This window comes from Scaptodrosophila lebanonensis, unplaced genomic scaffold (assembly GCF_003285725.1).
Source record: "Scaptodrosophila lebanonensis strain 11010-0011.00,11010-0021.00 unplaced genomic scaffold, SlebRS2 tig00000021-arrow-arrow-pilon, whole genome shotgun sequence".
In the NCBI taxonomy this organism is placed as follows: Eukaryota; Metazoa; Arthropoda; class Insecta; order Diptera; family Drosophilidae; genus Scaptodrosophila; species Scaptodrosophila lebanonensis.
This window is the reverse complement of record NW_022060535.1, coordinates 28,493-45,456: the sequence shown is the minus strand read 5'-3', so window position 1 is coordinate 45,456 and position 16,964 is coordinate 28,493. Positions and strand designations below refer to the sequence as shown.

The window sequence follows — 16,964 nt, the reverse complement described above, 5'->3', positions numbered from 1 at the left end:
ATGGCTGGGCGCAAATATTACAAATGATATTTGGCCTAGGACTTGGATTTCTGAGATTTTCCCTACTATGTGACAGTCTCATTATGATATATTTGGTTGGAAGATTAAAATTAATGTTTTTCTTCGCCTCTTTTTTTTATTTTTTTTTATTTTTTATTTTTTTAATCGAAATTCTTTTAACGTTGTTTATAAAATGTTGCTTTCCTTATATCGTAAGTAGAGGTGAAATGGTGAAGGGTGTAATAATGGTGCTTTTAAGTTTTTCAAAACCCGAAATTGTGATGTGTACAACTGCTGCAATCTTCGAGTGTTTTCCTGCTCTACGCCTATTTTCGCCCAGGCGGACGGTCTGTCGGTCAAGCCAACAAGTCGTATTTCCTGTCTAGACAAAATCTGCACACACAAGATAGTAATAAAACTCGAAATGTATATTTGCAGCGAACAATTATCAATCGACACACTGCTAGCTACCAGAAATCCTTGCTGTTTCATTCTATGGTACAAATCTCGGTTATCCCAAACGATTTATAATTCCAGTAGTAGAAAGCTATTAAACTAATAGTAGCAATATGACAAATGACAATCACCCAGTAGAATACTTGACATAATTTAATACCTGCATGAATCCGTTACCATAATACACCGGCATGCTTAACGGATGATACTTTGGGTCTTGCCCAAATTCATAATTCCAGCTAAGTTGCCGACATCTTATGGTCAATACCAAAAGATATCTATATCTATATTAAATTTTAAAAAAATTATTTCCTTGCCCCTGCTACCAACAACTATTGCGGTCATGAACTCGGACTTGCCAAGCTTTGTAATTCCATTCAATAATGCTGATACTATGAACAGATCTTTAAGAATATTTTGGGATTTGTTTTCTAAGAAAGTTAATAGTCAGTGTTTTCAATTAAATCAGAAGCGGTCAATCTGGGTCACAAGCCCCAAGAAGCTTTCCAGCGTCCCAATAAAAATGGACCAATACTATAACCTCCAAAGATGAAGATACTATCATTTACATCCAAAGGATAGGTTCTCTTGAATTATGAAACCGATCAAAACGAACTACGAAACGCTCGATTCAATCAGCCCCACGTTGGGCGCCAAAAATTTATAACTATATGCATTTATGTTCAAATGGTGGATGACGACTCTATAATATCCGAGGATAAAATGAACTAGGAATGAAACAAGATTACCGTTTCTCTCCGCGACTGCATCTGTATACAATATACACACATAGTTCCCGTTGGGCAGTCACTTAGATGTAATGTCTGACTACGGCATTCTGAAAGAAATGCATGACCGGCAAAACAAAATTCATCCCTGAGCTAAGGTGAATCTAGAAACAAATAAATCGATTGGGACTCGAAATTGCGACTAGCAAACAGCCTGTGGGGGGGTTCGTTGATTCATTTGATTCTGCCATTAACTCGTCGTATGCACATAGAATAAATAAATGAGTCCGCTATGCCTTAAATGTTGCAAAAAAATTAACTGGGCAGATTATGACCCGAAAGAAAGAGAACAAGATAGAACGCTACAGTCGAGCAAGCCCGACAGTAAAATAGCCTGTACTCTCCACAAAAAAGAAAAATTAAAAAAAAAAAATTAAAAAAAAAAATTAAATTATTAAAAAAATTAATGAATTAATTAATTAAATTAAATTAGAATATATGTTTATGTTTAGTTTTAACAGCATACATTTACATCACGTACCTATGCGTGTTTATATGCGTGTATGTATGCAGCACAAAGTTGAACCAAAGCAGCAACAAGAACAACAGCTGCGGGCAGCGCTGCCGACAGAGGCAGCGCATGAGCAGCGATTTTACTTATGGCTATAACTTTCTTCAGAATTGACCTATCATGATGAAATTTGGCACACGGACACATTAGTACTAACTGGATGTACCTACCAAAATTGATTTCAAAATTCCGAGAATTACGGAAGTTATAAGAAAAAACACGAATTGCGGGGGAGTGGGGGGGTGCATCGAAAAAAAAACTCAAACTCGTACTTTCTCGGTCTTAGGAGAATATGGAAACCAAGTTTGGTTATTCTAGCTCTTATACTTTCTGAGATCCTTGCGTTCATACGGACAGACGGACAGACGGACAGACAGACGGACAGACGGACAGACGGACGGACGGACAAGGCTATATCGACTCGGCTTCTCATCCTGATCAAGAATATATATACTTTGTGGGGTCTGCCACGCCTCCTTCTGTGTGTTACATACATGCGCACAAAACTAGTATAGCCTTTCACCCTTTGGGTACAGGCTATAAAAAGGAGTTAAGAAAGGAGGAAAAGCCCTATATTACACCTCTGAGCTACTAGATATTATCGTAGCTAGGCTTCTTTACCCACCCTACCATGATTTTCCTTTAGCCAAATATGTGGAAAATCCCTAAAGTTTCTACGACACCATATTCCCCGTCTACATTACTTTCAAGGAAATTTACTCAAAATTTACTCATTCATGATAATACTTTATACATTTATTTAGATAAAGATGGAAAAATTAATTGTAATAACGCTCATTTCAAATTTTAAGATGCGAATTTCATGTGCCTTTAATGGCGAAAATTGTTTGAAAAGTATACAAAGTTATCAATAATAAGAAGGGTTTAAACTATAATACAAAATGGTTACAAAAAAACTAACTTCAAATGATTATCTTCCAAATTAAGTATAATAATAATAATATAAGTACTATGCGTTTCATTTCATGTTTAACTAGGTGTGCACCACGTTGAGTGGTTGGTTACAACGACAACGTTATGTATAGATTTCTGCGTATTCGGCTAGCTCACATATTCGATGCCTCAGCGGATAAGTATAATCAAAACAAAGTACAGGAAAAAATATGCTTTACCCGTTTCTATTTTCGTTCAGGCGCATATGCATAAAAATCAAACAGCTGATAACTGCAACCCAAGTATTGCATTATGCATTAGTTTGGTATACCAACTCAGATGGAGTTTGCATTTGGCATTTCAATATGTAATATACATAAGTTTGGCTCGGGTTATTATAATCACAACACAAAGTTAAATATTTTAATTATTTGGAACGAACTCACCCATCGTAATCTCCTCCGAAGCCCTTCGTAGTCGACGCTGATGTAGTTGCTGGAGAATAAATTTAAATTTGTGTCGTGTTGGTTTGGGTTGCCAATTTTTATCAAACAATACATATCCATCCTACATCGAAGACATGCTGCACTTTCTTTACATACACTTGTTGTTGTGGAAATTATATTAAATAACTGCTTCTGTAGTTAGACAGAAAAGTTTAAATTAATAACCTAACTCAAAATTAAAATTAAACAAATTTCAGATGGCGATAGCCTAACATGGCTATTCGCGTCCTCTCCTTGGTCATGTAGCAGAACCTTCTTTCTCCTTCCTAGTAAAATGCTGGGTTTAATTTCGCGCTCGACACGAGTGGTGTTGTAGTGAAGTAGCTTTCTATGGACGAAACACCATACTCATGCACTTATCATGGATATTGCATGGTTTCAAAGGTATTGCCACGAGCTATGGAGTCCTTGATTAGCAACAGTCGCTTGAAACTTGCTCTGGGAGGCGCCGAATTTCGTGGCCACTCCCAATTCTCACAAAGGTATAACATGTGTCCTCACGTAGCAATTGCGACAGAGCCTTTAGCCACTTTTAGATCAGATTCGAGTGCATTCGATGCGGTGCGCGGTTCCTGAATCGGGCACCAAGCTCACAATGTTTGTCTTTATGGGGCCTCACGCTATTGCGCCGCCACTAAATTAATAAAGCTGGCCTTTGTAGTGGCGCTTGTAGCTATATTTCTCATTAAGGCATAGTTTGAGAAGCGCTGGGCTTAATACCGCCACCTAGCTGACGATAGCGTAATTTGCTGTGGGTTGCAAGGGAAGTTGGATGTGTTGCAAAGGGAGAAAGCCTCTCTCTGGAATTTCTAAATTCCCCAGACGCTGTCCCATCATAGTTAGGCCGCCATCACAATTTCAGTGGAGTTGAAGCCGTGAAACGTGAAAGTGCAGTTTCTATTTGTGAACTTAAAATTGTTTCAAATTTATCCAAATTTCAAAATTTACTTCGTTAACCTACGTGGGGTAAATATTGTTAAGTGGCAACGTAGCGATTATATATTGGAACGAGGAAAATTTAATATTTTTCTTTACCTGCGCCAAGGACAAGGGGTAAGATTTTAATGCAGCGGTTACGGTGTAGTCAGTCCATATAAGAGAAAAATTGGTTACAGGACTTGGCGCGTATTACCAAATAAATTTTAGTGGTTGACGGCAGCAGTTAATATTCAATTCCCTGAATTTGAATTTAAATTTGCCGCGCATGAGCAGCGGACTTTGAACCTCATTTGAGTAAGAGGGAAGGAGGAACAAAAGAACGCAACCACTTAGCGGCACCGGCGTACGGGAAGAATAGCGACATTGCGAATTAGTGCAAGTGCAGCGTTACCGCCGGCAAACCGCCGCATATTTGTCGGTCCGCGACTAAGCGGAAATAAATAGTGTTTAAGTTATAGTGTTAGTTTTTTTTTGTTCTAAGAAAGAATAATGCACTACAAGTACGTGTATTTATATATATAAGTAATCTAATGATTTTGTATTATTAATGTTTTTTCCCGTCACATAATTCTGCTATGCGAAGGCAGAGGTAAATTGTGCTTAGTTTTTTTTGTGTTAAATTATTTTCGTTGTTGTGAGTGAATTTTCAGATGCCACATATTCAGCCCACCGCCCAAATGGAAGCGCTTTCATCACTGGCTAGGAGTGGGGTAAGTTTGTAACTTGTCTTTTTTTTTTGTATCCAAACGCATTTAATAATGTTCAAGCTTCTGCGCTAAGCAATGTCAAGCCAGAAATAAATATTTAAAACGGCATTAATTTACTCCCTGCTTGTGTGCCTTCGCATCAGAAGAGCTAAATAGAGAGCGAATAGTTGTTGAAAGAGTACTGCTCTCACGCAGATAATGTCCAGTTATTCTGATCGAATGCGTTAATTCTTACAATTATAAAACTTCTCTTAAGTTTTTTTCATTTTTTCTTTCATACTTCTTTTTGCATAAGCAATAATCAAATACAGCTAGAGCATAAGACACAGCTGTTCTAAACTCTATTTATTTGTACGTATGCCATATGATTTGTTTGTCTGATTATTAGCTGTTAAGTAACTATGGAATAAATATAAGTAAACATTGAACTCATGCTGGCCAACGCTTCTGTGTAGGGTTTAAAGAAGGGGTCATCCGTATATTAATAACTTGTTTTCAGTTTGGCAATGATGACCAAGGTTGGGTGGGCGAATTTAATCCACAAGCACAGCAGTGGTTATAGCACATCGCACATAAACGCCGTCTTCCACCTATTCTATCCTATATCTACTTTATTTCTCGGTCTGTCCCTAATTTTCTATTAGCTAGCAACTAGCACGCTCCCTTTATTTTTTTAATATTGTAATGTAATAGTTAGAGTAGCACCCGACATATTTATTTCTGAGCTGGATGGATTCCCACCCCAAAGCCGACGAGCTAGAGCCGGAAAACTGAGCGTGCGCCAGTTTCAGATAGTTAAACAGTCCTTGATAGCCGCTGAGCAAGCAGTTAAACGTTACACGCTACAATTATAATTATATTATAAATATTAAATGGCGCCCAACAGGTGTGGCCTCATTGTTTTAAATCATTTTGTTTATAACAATGTGTTCACTTTTCAAATTTAATTCTTTACTCATTTTTCTTTCAATCGTACTTTCTTATAAAATCATTTGTCTTATTTATTAACTGTTTGGATGACAGGGTAGTAGAATATATAGTATTCTTTATTTGGCCACATTTAAAAAAGTAAAACAAATGATTACCTTTTATTGTGTACGCGGTATATGGGTAATTAAGCGCTTGGAATATAGGTAGAAGTAAACACTCAGTTTGTCACCTATCCACGATTATTCCCAATTACTAAGGAAGCAATACATTTCTTCTCTAAATATGTTATAGACGCATAGGACTTTTGGTTAAATGACTTTCGAGACATAACCTTACCACGGATATAAAATACAAAGGGCAGGAATTTCTGTTTTTTTTCTTCGCCTCAAAGTCTATTGAGTCAGTGATTGAGCGCTTTGGACATCATAAAGAACATTTTGAAAATTCTTTTGACCACGACAAATGACTGATTTTATAGACTCTCTTGAATTAAAATCTATAAAGCGAAATGATTGCATTGGACAAAGCTAAGATAAATTGTTTTAGAAAATGTTCGCGTGCCACAATCATTAGTTTTAATACTGACCTTTTCTGTATTCTGTATTTTTCAAATCGAGGTTTCATGTGCAGTGTTTAAGACTTTACATAGATGCCAGGTTAGCATGAGTTCAAATTATTTAATGAATATTGTATCGCATAATTTTATTATCTTTGTGTTTAACAGCAATTTTATTTATTTTTCCTTTTTATTTGTGTTTGGTTTTGATTATATACATAACATTCACTTTGCGTGACAAACTTTGAGCTGTTGAGCTTTATCAGCATAAATTAGTCTAACCAGTGCCGTTAACAATAGTATCACACAGCTGATCGTGCGCACTCTTTTGTTCTCTCTTTGTACACTTATTGTTACAAATAGCAAGGTCGTTTGCTTAAATTTTGGCGAGTTAAATTGTTAACAGCTGTTGGCATTCTAGTAGGTGTCATTTAGGATGGCAGTAAATCGTTCGTTTGATAATTCTGATGCGGTTTCAGAGCGCAATAAAACTGTGTGCGGACTCTGTGATGGGGAAGTGCAAAATCCAGCAGAATTTTATAAGACAAAATGCAACCATCATTTTCATAAGGCCTGCATTTCCAATCATTTTAAAACTGCTAATACGTGTCCTAATTGTAATTTTGTCTGCTTGACCACAACCGCATCCCAAGTTCAAAGCGGTGCCTATAACACACGTTCACAAAGTCGTTCGCAAGCTCAATCAAGGGCTGGCAGTGAGCCAAATTCAGGCCGTGTTGGGGAAGAGATAGCCTCAACATCAAATTCTGCGATCATGGCAAATCAGGAGGCCCTTAGGCAAATGCAAAATGAGTTGTTAACAGCTTTAACGGAGCAAATGTCTCGTTTAATCGAGGCAAACGTATCCGCTTGTGTACAGCGTCTTGGCTTAGAGACACAAAACGTCCAAAATCGTTCTGAACGCCCCACTGTGGATCAGTTGTTGTCAGTCAATGAGCAGCCGCAGCTGCAAAGGGCACATTCAAGAATAGACACATCTCGTACAGGAAGCGCAACTTCTGATTTGATGCACAGACCTGACAAAGTGGGTCATATTATGAGTGCGTGGAAAATAAAATTCACAGGATCAGGATTGTCTGTAGACAACTTTATTTACCGAGTAGAAGCACTGACGCACGAGACTTTAGAAAGCAATTTTATGGTCATGTGTAGAAATGCTAGTGCTTTGTTTGAAGGTAAAGCAAACGAATTTTACTGGCGACACCACAAAAGTGTAGGAGAAATCCGCTGGGATGTTCTGTGTACGGCCTTAAGAAAACAATTTCGAGACGGCAGAGATGACGGGGACATTGAAGATTTGATTAGACAAAGAAAACAAGAGTCAAATGAAAGTTTCGATCAATATTATGACGCTATTATTGCTTTAACGGACAAAATGGAATATCCATTAGGTAACAGCAAGTTGGTAAGAATATTAAGGAACAACTTGCGGCCTGAAATTCGACACGAGCTTTTAAATGTTGAAATAAGTTCTGTTTCTGAGCTACGAGAAGCGTGCAGGAGGCGAGAAACATTTTTAAAGGACATTAGGCAAACACAAAACTATATTAAAAAGAATCCATTTAAAAGAGATCTGGCCGAGTTACAGCAGGATCTAATTATGTCCGAAGGTGAAGACTCTGGTGATGAAATAGACGGCAATGTAGAGGCAATCGCACTAATCTGCTGGAACTGCAAGAGAGAAGGGCACAGGTACCAAGACTGTCTAGCAGAAAGGCGTGTGTTTTGTTATGGGTGCGGTGCTGCAAACACTTACAAACCGAGCTGCCCTAAATGCGCAAAAAACTCAATAGTGAGCGCACAGAGGCTTCAGAAAAAGGGGAGAGTCTCTCGTGTGCTCAGAACTCAATCAACAAACACAGAGTAAATAGCCCTAGCGTTAATGTAGATTTAGTTAGGGACGAAGTTAATTCATCGCTGAACCCAGAATTTTTAATTGATACAGCATCCAATCTTTTACACAAAAAGTTACTACATTTACAAAACCTGCAAAATAATAAAATACAATTTGTTCAAACTTTTATGAAATTTAAGTCACGCAGTAGCAAACGCATCAAGACATTTTGGGAAAAAAGGAAAGGTCTTGGACGTGATTTAAAGCATATTTGTACAATTGTCAGCAAAGGCAGCGACCCCAGACCATTCATTACAGTGGAATTGTTTAACACTACAGTCCGTGGCCTGTTAGACTCAGGTGCAGCAATTAGTTGTATTGGCGGCAATTTTGCCGAAAATGTTCTTAATAGTGAGGCAACAGTAAAACCAGTGCACTCAGTTGCTAGTACGGCGGATGGAGGCAAACAAATAATTAAAGGGAAAATTAATACTGATGTAGTTTTCAATGGCGAGCGGAAGTCAATAACTATTTATATAATTCCGTCCTTGCGACTAGATGTATATCTCGGCATTGATTTTTGGAAATTATTTGGTCTGTTACCAGCTCAACTGAATATTTCAGAGTTGAATCTTAGCACTGTAGAACACGAGTTAAACGAAATAGAACGCTTAAAACTAGCCAATGTAGTTAATTTATTTCCATCTTTTGCTCAGCAGGGACTAGGAAAAACAAGCCTATTGGCCCATGTTATTGATGTGGGAGACGCAAAACCTATTAAACAGCGTCACTTTTCAGTTTCACCAGCGGTCGAGAAACTAATATATGGGGAAGTAGACCGAATGTTGGAATTAGGAGTGATTGAAGAGTCTGAAAGCGCCTGGTCATCGCCAGTCGTTCTGGTGCAGAAGCCAGGAAAAGTGCGACTTTGCTTAGATAGCAGAAAAGTAAATACGGTGACTTTGAAAGACGCATATCCGTTGCCTCAAATAAGTGGGATTATAAGCAGGCTGCCAAAAGCTGAATTTATAACGAGCCTTGACCTTAAGGACGCGTTTTGGCAAATCCCTCTGGATATAGCTTCTAGAGATAAAACGGCGTTTACTGTGCCAGGTAGACCACTTTACCATTTTAAAGTAATGCCTTTTGGCCTATGCAACGCACCCCAAACTATGTCTCGTCTAATGGACAAAGTCATACCGCCTTACCTTCGTAATGAAGTATTCATATATTTAGATGATTTGCTGGTGGTGTCCGACAGTTTTGACAGGCATTTGGAGGTATTAAGGGAACTGTCATTACATATAAAAAGAGCTGGCTTAACAATAAATATTGGCAAGAGCAACTTCTGCATGAAGCGTGTTAATTATTTAGGACATATAGTGGGCGATGGAGGAATTAGAACAGATCCCGCTAAAATATCTGCAATCACCGACTTCCCAGTACCGAAAACGCTGAGAACACTCAGAAGATTTCTAGGTTTGACTGGATGGTATCGGAAGTTTATACCTAACTATGCTTCTATCACTGCACCGCTTACAGATTTGTTGACTCCAAAACGAAAATTCTTCTTTTCTGAAGACGCTAAAAAGGCTTTCGAGCTGCTCAAATGCAAACTGAGTGAAGCCCCAGTACTGAGAAGTGCTGATTTTTCTAAGCCCTTCTTTATTCACTGCGATGCCAGTAAGTCAGGTGTGGGCGGCGTTTTAGTACAAATGTCAGAGGAAGGAGATGAATGTCCGATTGCGTATATGTCCAAAAAGCTTAACAAGGCGCAGAGGAATTATTCGGTAACGGAGCAAGAATGCTTAGCAGCCATGGTGGCAATTAAAAGTTTTCGAGCATATGTTGAGGGCCATGAGTTCACGGTCATAACGGACCACGCTTCATTAAAATGGCTAATGTCTCAAACGGATCTGAGCACTAGGCTGGCAAGGTGGGCTTTGAGATTGCAGGGCTATACATTTAAAATACAGCACCGGAAAGGAAAATTGAATGTTGTACCAGATGTTTTGTCGCGGATGAATGAGGAGGAAGTAGCAGCAATAGATCTGAAAAATGGACTCATTATCGACCTAAAATCTGACTATTTTAAATCGGAAAAATATATTGAACTAGGCGAACGCATAAAAGGGATGCAGGACAAGTTACCGGATTTAAAAGTTGAAGATGGTTTAATTTATCGTCGTGCTGAACATCTAACTGGGGACCAAATGCATGATGAGTATGCCTGGAAGCTCTGGGTGCCGTCGGAACTAATTAAGGAAGTTCTGTTTAATGCTCACAACAGTCCTTTGGCTGCGCATGGTGGCATACATAAAACGTTAGAGCGTGTGAGGCGGTACTACTTTTGGCCAGGCTTGGTAAATGATGTTAGAACATACATAAATGCATGCGAGGTTTGTAAGTCTTCAAAGGCACCCAACCAAATACTAAGGCCACCCATGGGAAATTCGCCAGAATCGCACAGATTTTTCCAAAGGCTTTATATAGACTTCCTGGGGCCATACCCCCGATCCCGTAGTGGTCATATAGGCATATTTATTGTTTTAGACCACTTTTCAAAGTACGTCTTTCTAAAACCAGTCAAACAAATCTCTGCGGATGTGGTAATTAAATACCTTGAAGACGATTTGTTTCTCACGTACGGAGTACCTGAAACGATTGTTTCAGATAATGGGTCTCAGTTTAGAGCAGTTTCTTTTCAAAACTTGTTGCAGCGGTTCCAAATAACGCACATGTTGACAGCAGTACACGCTCCCCAAGCTAATGCAGCCGAGCGAGTGAATCGTTCTGTAATAGCAGCAATTAGATCTTATGTGAGGCCTGATCAGAAGGACTGGGATGAGTATCTAAGCCAAATTTGTTGTGCCTTACGGTCGGCTGTACACTCTGGTATCGGAGTAACACCATATTATATGGTTTTTGGGCAGCACATGGTCAATTGTGGGTCAACGTATTCATTATTACGCAAATTGGGGCTGCTCGAAGACCGCTCACTGATGCTCGATCGCAATGACTCACGTGAACTTGTGTGGGAAAAAGCGAATATAAACAGGCAGAATAAGCATGATAGGAATAAAAGACAATACGATTTGAGGGCCACAGAAGTACTATATCAAGTGGGTCAAGAAGTCTTTCGACGGAACTTTAAGGCCAGTAACTTCGAAACCGGCTTTAATGCTAAATTTGGGCCACGTTTTGTAAAAGCCCGGGTGCGTGAAAAGCTGGGAAATTCAATTTATGAGCTTGAGGATATGCAAGGTCGCAGTATAGGCAAATACCATGCCAAAGATATTCGGCAGTAGCAAATCGTGCAGCTACAAGCGGTATCAGCCTTTGGGTCGAACCGTCCCCTAGTCTGATCTTGGCAGGGGGGATTTGTAGTGGCGCTTGTAGCTATATTTCTCATTAAGGCATAGTTTGAGAAGCGCTGGGCTTAATACCGCCACCTAGCTGACGATAGCGTAATTTGCTGTGGGTTGCAAGGGAAGTTGGATGTGTTGCAAAGGGAGAAAGCCTCTCTCTGGAATTTCTAAATTCCCCAGACGCTGTCCCATCATAGTTAGGCCGCCATCACAATTTCAGTGGAGTTGAAGCCGTGAAACGTGAAAGTGCAGTTTCTATTTGTGAACTTAAAATTGTTTCAAATTTATCCAAATTTCAAAATTTACTTCGTTAACCTACGTGGGGTAAATATTGTTAAGTGCCAACGTAGCGATTATATATTGGAACGAGGAAAATTTAATATTTTTCTTTACCTGCGCCAAGGACAAGGGGTAAGATTTTAATGCAGCGGTTACGGTGTAGTCAGTCCATATAAGAGAAAAATTGGTTACAGGACTTGGCGCGTATTACCAAATAAATTTTAGTGGTTGACGGCAGCAGTTAATATTGCGGAAAAAGCAAATTCTAAAGAAGCGACTCGCAGTGGCTCAATTCCCTGAATTTGAATTTAAATTTGCCGCGCATGAGCAGCGGACTTTGAACCTCATTTGAGTAAGAGGGAAGGAGGAACAAAAGAGCGCAACCACTTAGCGGCACCGGCGTACGGGAAGAATAGCAACATTGCGAATTAGTGCAAGTGCAGCGTTACCGCCGGCAAACCGCCGCATATTTGTCGGTCCGCGACTAAGCGGAAATAAATAGTGTTTAAGTTATAGTGTTAGTTTTTTTTTTGTTCTAAGAAAGAATAATGCACTACAAGTACGTGTATTTATATATATAAGTAATCTAATGATTTTGTATTATTAATGTTTTTTCCCGTCACATAATTCTGCTATGCGAAGGCAGAGGTAAATTGTGCTTAGTTTTTTTTGTGTTAAATTATTTTCGTTGTTGTGAGTGAATTTTCAGATGCCACATATTCAGCCCACCGCCCAAATGGAAGCGCTTTCATCACTGGCTAGGAGTGGGGTAAGTTTGTAACTTGTCTTTTTTTTTTGTATCCAAACGCATTTAATAATGTTCAAGCTTCTGCGCTAAGCAATGTCAAGCCAGAAATAAATATTTAAAACGGCATTAATTTACTCCCTGCTTGTGTGCCTTCGCATCAGAAGAGCTAAATAGAGAGCGAATAGTTGTTGAAAGAGTACTGCTCTCACGCGGATAATGTCCAGTTATTCTGATCGAATGCGTTAATTCTTACAATTATAAAACTTCTCTTAAGTTTTTTTCATTTTTTCTTTCATACTTCTTTTTGCATAAGCAATAATCAAATACAGCTAGAGCATAAGACACAGCTGTTCTAAACTCTATTTATTTGTACGTATGCCATATGATTTGTTTGTCTGATTATTAGCTGTTAAGTAACTATGGAATAAATATAAGTAAACATTGAACTCATGCTGGCCAACGCTTCTGTGTAGGGTTTAAAGAAGGGGTCATCCGTATATTAATAACTTGTTTTCAGTTTGGCAATGATGACCAAGGTTGGGTGGGCGAATTTAATCCACAAGCACAGCAGTGGTTATAGCACATCGCACATAAACGCCGTCTTCCACCTATTCTATCCTATATCTACTTTATTTCTCGGTCTGTCCCTAATTTTCTATTAGCTAGCAACTAGCACGCTCCCTTTATTTTTTTAATATTGTAATGTAATAGTTAGAGTAGCACCCGACATATTTATTTCTGAGCTGGATGGATTCCCACCCCAAAGCCGACGAGCTAGAGCCGGAAAACTGAGCGTGCGCCAGTTTCAGATAGTTAAACAGTCCTTGATAGCCGCTGAGCAAGCAGTTAAACGTTACACGCTACACCTTCAACTTGCTGCGTGTGGACTTATTTTTGTTGTTTTCCCTTTTTTTTCCTCGTTGCCAACAATTCTGCACCAAAATATCTATTTCACTGCCCACTTATGGGTAGCTAAAAGAACATAACTTACTATAAAACAATAATATTTGGTGGATGCCTGATATTTACCGAGATTAATTTCTTTATATCAATGACAGAACGAGATTCACGATTTATTTCTTTCTTGACTGCACTAAGTACGTCCGTCGCTGATGCTGGCTCAAAAGGAAAGAAGAACTACGATTGTACTCTCTATCGCTTATATGCTGTGCACGCTATGATCCTCTCAGAGAGAGAGAGAGAGAGAGAGAGAGAGAGAGAGAGACAGAAAAATAGCGCGACATCGCATCTGCCAATTTGACATTTGCACTCACGATCAGATTTTATCCACTGTGGATTGAATTTGGCATTTTGATTTTTCGCAAAGTTGCTTAGGCTGAAATTTCTCCGGTACACCTCTTGTCCCACTTTAAAAGACCTAATACGTGTTCTTAGATTGTACTGTTTTGCACTCCGTTTGGCTGCTTGGGCAATATTTTCCCTCAATTCCTTTCTTAACAATTGTAATTGGTCGTCCCGCTGTAATACATTATTAGATTCTTCCAACATTTTAACATTTTCTAACAGCTTATAATGAGTTCCATGGGTAGCCATGTCAAAACCAAATAAGGCGTGAAAAGGAGAACAGCCTATGCAGGTGGTAAGAATTACGCAAAGCATAGCTAATGCCGTGTATGTGCAGATCCCATTCGCGGTGGTCGTCTTTCAAATAAGCTCGAATAGCTGCAATGATTGATCAGTTTACTCTTTCTGAGGCATTCGCCTGGGGAGAGTATAAGGCTGTCTACATGTGTTTTACTCCTAGTGATGTTAGACAGGCATTAAATTCACGAGCCTTAAATTGCGATCCGTTATCACTTATCAAAATTTCTGGCACCCCATATCGAAAGAAAATGTGATCCTGCAGAAATTCCTTAATGACATTCGCGGTAAATTTTTTCAATGGGCACAACCAATTATATTTTGATAGATGGTCGACCACTATTAATAAGCCAAGATTGCCGCACTTGCTGCGTGGATAAGGCCCTAAAATGTCAACATACAGACGTTGAAATGGCCTAAAAGATACTGCTGGCTTTCCCATTGGAGGCCGTAAGATCTGATTTGGTGGTTTTGTAGTTTTACATATTTCGCAACTACGGACATAATCCCTAACTTGTGAAACCATCCCAGGCCAGTAAAAGTTCCTGCGTATAAGTTCCAAAGTTTTAGCTATGCCTCCATGAGCTGTGACAATATCATCATGCACCGTTTAATAACTTCATTGGTTAAGCTGGTGGGAATCCACAGCTTCCAGTTGGTTTGTCTGCTTAGTTCGGATCCATCATCATGTTCTGTTCCAACATAAACAACCTATCAAGGTTCCTTAAATCAGGATAGCTTGCTTCGTTCTCGCGAATTTTCGTTTTTAAGTTCTCATACTCGCTTTCGTCAAAATCAGGTGAATTTAAATCTATTTCCGGTTGAATAACTTCTAATCCTGCAACTTCTTCCGAAACTGAACGAGATAACGCGTCGGGAACTATATTTTCTCTACCTCGACGATGACTTATAGTAAACGCATAGCCTTGTAGTTTCATCGCCCATCTTGCCAGTCTGCCTTTTAAATTTTGTTGCTTCATAAGCCAAACTAAACTGGCATGATCTGTTATGACTTCAAATTCTTGCAATTCAATATAACACCGAAATCTTTCTATCGCTTCGAGTGCCGGTAGGCATTCGCGCTCAGTAACACTATAGTTACGCTGGGCGGTATTCAGTTTCTTTGACATAAAAGCAATCGGCTGCTCTGCCCCATCTTCTGACAATTGCACTAACACTGCCCCAATACCATAGTCACTAGCATCACAATGCACGTAGAATTTCTTTTTAAAATCAGGGTTCTGAAGCGCTGGTGCTGAGGTAAGCAAGTTTTTTAATTTCTCAAAGGCAATTTGAGCCGCGTCAGACCAAGCAAATTTCTTTTTGGTAGACAGGAGTTCGGTTATAGGAAACACAACGTCAGAAAAGTTATTTATAAACCTTCGATACAACTTGCAACTCCCATGAATCCTCGAGCCTGTTTTAATGTCTTGGGAACTGGCCATAACCGAACTGCATCGACCTTACTCGGGTCAGTTGAGATACCTCCACGACCTATTAAATAACCTAAGTATGGTACTTCGATTACACAAAACTGTGTCTTCGTTATGTTTAATGTTAAATTAGCTTTACGAAAATGTTCAGACAATTTTATAAGAATCGACAAATGGGTTTCAAAATCTTCAGAAACTACACAGAGGCCATCCAAATAACCAAATACACAATGCTTCAACTCTGATGGGATAAGTTCATCCATTAGTCGGCACATGGTTTGCGGAACATTACAAAGACCAAAAGGCATGACCGTAAACTGATATAGCGGTCGGCCTGGTACCGTAAATGCGGTTATAGCTTTTGACTCTTCTGTTAGGCCAATCTGCCAATATGCATCCTTTAAATCAATTTTTGTAATAATATTTGCTTTTGCAGTCTTGCAAAAATGCTATCAATGCTAATCAGGGGATATGCGTCTTTTTTAGTGAGCTGATTTATTTTTCGTGCATCTAAACACAACCGCACTTTTCCTGGTTTTACAACAAGACGCATGGGTGAGCTCCATGGGCTATAAGATTTCTCAATAACTCCTAGCTCCAGCATTCTATCAATTTCTTTATACATCAACTTTTCTACAGCTGGGGATACAGGGTAGAATCTTTGTTTAACTGGAGTGGCGTTTCCTACTTCAATATGGTGTTTAATTAACGATGTTTTACCTAATCCCTGTCGTTCAAAATTTGGAAACAAGCGAATAACAGCCTCAAGTCGGGTCTGCTGCTCATTCGTTAGGGGAAATTTATTTTCATTTACGGTGTTCTCTTTATTTGGTATTGGCAACTCGATCTCTGATATAAGACCAGGGGCCAATTCAAACGTTTTCCAAAAATCAATTCCCAATATTACCCGCTTATCTATTGATGGTATAATATAGAACGTAATAATTTTATTGGTATCCCGATAATTCACTTCGGTCTTGATTAAACCTATAACAGGATGTTTCTTTCCATCAGCTGTCTTGACACCTGAAACCATCTTACTGTATTGAGGGCTGCCAGACCAATCGATCCTTGCTAAATCTGCTCCTATACAACTTATGTTCGCCCCAGTGTCCAGTAGTCCATGCTCCGAGAAATTCAAAAATGATACCGGAACATACAAACGACCTCAGAAGCTTCATTAATAACTGATGAAATTAGTAACTTTCTTGCTGTCTTTACTTTTGTCCAGAAGTTACGCATTCGAATGGTTGAACGTTTAGGTAAATGTTTAATGATATGCTTATAATTTTCAAATCTTTCATGATATGGTCGTAAAGGCCATAATTTAGGATTATCAATAGTGTATGTATGTTTAGTCTGGGGTTTTAATACTACCTTCTCTATCGGAAG

At 39.0% G+C, this 16,964-nt stretch overlaps 1 long non-coding RNA gene across 1 annotated transcript; it reads right to left on the bottom strand.

Annotated features, from left to right (window-relative positions):
• Positions 1–3,758: 3,758 nt before the first annotated feature.
• LOC115620177 lies at positions 3,759–13,655 on the bottom strand. The gene is made up of 3 exons (XR_003995212.1): positions 13,567–13,655; positions 13,404–13,509; positions 3,759–3,808 (listed from the first exon to the last, which is right to left on the bottom strand). It is a non-coding gene; the product is annotated as an uncharacterized LOC115620177 (long non-coding RNA).
• Between the last annotated feature and the right edge of the window lie 3,309 nt (positions 13,656–16,964).